Source organism: Microtus ochrogaster, unplaced genomic scaffold, assembly GCF_000317375.1.
Source record: "Microtus ochrogaster isolate Prairie Vole_2 unplaced genomic scaffold, MicOch1.0 UNK202, whole genome shotgun sequence".
Lineage (NCBI taxonomy): Eukaryota > Metazoa > Chordata > Mammalia > Rodentia > Cricetidae > Microtus > Microtus ochrogaster.
Window position 1 is genome coordinate 53,960 of NW_004949300.1, and position 4,138 is coordinate 58,097.

Consider the following 4,138-nt stretch of genomic DNA (forward strand, 5'->3'; position numbering starts at 1 on the left):
GCCCAAATGACCCTCAGGATTTAAGAGTGACTTTCAGGAAGTCTGGGCAAATTCTGGGAACACCAACTGACCTCTGGGTGACTGGAATCATGGCACTGACTGTACCATGAGGAGCTACCACCTGAGCATTTGATCTACTGACACTTGAAAGATTGATCACCAGAGAGACAGCCCAGTTACATCAATCAGGAAAAGATAAATAGACAACACTCAACACCACAAAGAACAACACAACACCAACAAAAACTACTGGCCCTATAACAGCAACTTGAACACACAAATGTCGATGAAGCAGAAGAAAACATCCTAAAATATAACTTTAGAAGAATGTTTTAAGCCCTTGAAGAAGAATTGAGAAATTCCCTCAAAGAAACAGAGGAAAAGAAAAACAAAGAATTGGAAGAAATCAACAAATCTCTTAAAGAAAACCAAGAAAAAAGTAATCAAAGAGATGAAACAAATGATTCAAGACTTGAAAATGGAAATAGAAAACATAAGGAAAACACAAACCCAGGTAATTATAAAAATGAAAATTATGAGAAAATGATCAGGAACCACAAATGGAAACATAAACAGCAGAATACAAGAAATGGAAGAGAGAATCTCAAGCACTGAATGTATTATAAAAGAAATAGACTCATTGATCAAGGTAAACATTAAATCTTACAAAAGCTTAACATGAAATATGAGACACCATGAAAGACTTAAGAATAATAGGGATAGAAGAAGGAGAAGTCCAACTGAATATCACAGAAAATATATTCAACAAAATCATAGAAGAAAATTTTCCCAGCCAAAAGAAAGCTATGCCTATGAAGGTACAAGAAGCATACAGAACACCAAATAGATTAGATATAAAAATAATCCCCTTACATATCATAATCAAAACACTAAGCATGCAGAATAAAGGAAGAATATTAAGAGCTGCAAAGGAAAAGGCCAAGTAACATATGAAGACAGACATATGAAAATTTCATCAGATTTCTCAATGAAAGCCAGTATGTTCTGGTCAGGAGTTAAGAGATAGATATTAAGAGACCATGTATGCCATCCCAGACTACTATGTCCAGGAAAATTTATAATCAACATACACAGACAATACAAGATAGTCCATGAAAGAACCAAATTTAACCATTACCTAGCCACAAACCCATCACTACACAAAATAGTAGAAGGGAAACTGTAACCCAAGGAAGTCAGCTACAACCACAAAACACAGTCAATAGATGATCTCACCAAAACAAACCCCAAAAAAGGGGAAAACACACACAATAACATCACCAACAATGAAAATTATTTAAAAAATAACTAGCAATCACTGGTCATTAATATCCCACAATATATATGGACTCAACTCACTTATAAAAAGACACAGGTTAGCAGATTGGATATGAAAAGACAATCCATCCTTCTGTAGCATGCAAGAAACCCACCTCAACCTCAAAGAGAGACATTGCCTCAGAATAAAGTATTTGGAAACAAAAATTCCAATAAAATGAAAATAAGGTACAATCTGATGTAGCTAATCTAATATCTAACAAAATAGACTTCAGACTAAAATAAATCAAAAGAGACAAAGAAGGACATTTCATATTAGTTACGGGAAAAAAAATCCATCAAGAGGAAATCTGAATACTAAGCATCTATGCCCCAAATGCGAGGGTACCCTCATATCTTAAAGAAACAGTACTAAGGAGTAAGTCACACAACAAAACCAACACACTAAAGTGAGAGACTTTGACACCCCATCCCACCACTGGACAGGTCTGTCAGAAAGAAAATTAACAAAGAAATAAGGGAACAAACATGTTATAACTCCAATGGACTTAGCAGATACATATAGAACATTCCATTCAAACATACAATAATATACCTTCTTCTCAGAAACTCATGAAACCTTCTAAAAAATGACCACATACTAGGTCACACAAAGCAAATCTCAAGAGATAAAAAAAATATTGGAATAATCCCATGTATCTTATCAGATGAAGATCACTTAAAATTAGAATTCAACAGCAAAGCTGGATTAAAAAATCTGGCAAACACACAGAAATTAAACAATGCTCACCTGAATTGTCAATGGGTCAAGGAAGAAATAAAGGAAGAAATTAAATACTTCCTAAAATTCAATGAAAGTCACCAAACAACATATTCAAATTTATGGGACACAATGAAAGCTGTGTTACGTGGAAAGTTCATAACACTAAATGACTACATGAAGAAGCAGAAAAATTCCACAGAAGTAAGTTAACAGGAGACCTGAAGGCTCTAGAACAAAAAGAAGCAAACTATCCAAGAGGACTAGTTGGCAGGAAATAATCAAATTGAGAGCTGAAACCACAAAATAGAAACAAAGGAAACAATACAAATAATCAATGAGACAAAGTGTTGGTTCTAACAGAAAATCAACAAAATAGACAAAACTTTATCCAAACTATCCAAAAGGTATAGAGAGAATATCCAAATTAATAAAATCAGAAAGGAAAATGGGGACATAATATCAGTCATGGAGGAAATCCAGAGAATCATAAGGTCATACTTTGAAAACATGTACTGCCCAAAATTGGAAAACAAAAAAGTAATGGACAAATTTCTGGATAAATATCCCTTACCAATATTAAATCAAGATCAGATAAGCAAATTAAATAGACCTATAATTGCTAAAGAAATAGAAACAGTCATCAAAGTTCTCCCAACCAAAAACAGCACAGGATCAGATGGTTTCAGTGCAGATATCAACAAGATTGCCAAAGAACACCTAATACCAACACTCTCAAATTTTTCCACACAATGAAAACAGAAGTAACATTGTCAAACCCTTTTATAAGGCTATGATTACTCTGATACCCAAAACGACAGCAGAACATTACTAAGAATGAAAATTACAGACCAGTCTCACTCATGAACATTGATGCAAAAATACTCAATAAAATACTGGCAGAACAAGACAAAGAACACATCAGAAAAATTATTCACCCATGACCAAGTAGTCTTCATCCCAGAAAAGCAGGGATGGTTCAACATATGAAAATCTGTCAATGTAATCCAACATGTAAACAAACTGAATAAAAACCACATGATCATCTCATTAGATGCTGAAAAAGCCTTCCACAAAATTCAACATCCCTTCATGAAAAAGGTCTTGGAGAGAACAGGATACAAGGAATATAACAAAAAATAATAAATAAACAAATAATATACATCAATCCAACAGCCAACACAAACTAAATAGAGAGAAACTCAAAATGATACCACTGAAATCAGAAACAAGACAATGTTGTCGTCTTTCTTCATATCTATTCAAGAGGTTCTAACTAGAACAATAAAACTAGGACAACAAAAGATCAAGAGGATACAAATCAGAAAAGCAGTAGTCAAATTCTCAATATTTACTAATGACAGGATAGTCTACGTAAGGGACTCAAGAATTCTACCAAGAACCTTCTACAACTCATAAACACGTTCAGCAATGTAGCAGGATACATGATTAAGTTAAAAAAAATCAGTACTCCTAATTTACACAGAAGATAAATGGACTGAGAAAAAATCAGAAAAATGTCACCATTCACAATAGCTACAAATAGCATAAACTATCTTGGAGCAACTATAATCAAACAAATGGAAGGCCTGCATGACAAAAACTTTAAATCTCTGAATTAGGAAATTGAAGAAGACACCAGAAAATGAAAATATCTTCCATGTTTATGTGCAGATAGAATTAACATAGTAAAAATGGCAATCTCACCTAAAGCATTCGACAGATTCAATGCAATTTCAATCAAAATCCCAGCAAAAAGACAGAATTGAATTTTTGGAGGAAGAAGGCAGAGTCAGAGGAACGCCATGGAGCCACCAGAGACAGAAGCTTGGAATTTTACCCAGTAAGCCTGTGCTAAATGGTGATACACAGGTTACTAGAAGTGGTTTAAGTTAGTGTAAGAGTTAGCCAATAAGAAACTAGAGCTAATGCACCAAGCAGTGTTTTAAACCACATAGTTTCGGTGTGATTAATTCGGGTGTAAGCCACTTGGGACCTGCTCCTACAGCCATGCACAAAACTCAAGCCCAATGGGATAAAACTATCCATACTAAATCCCATAGAGATGAATGTGAGAAGTACACTTGAACGCATTGACAC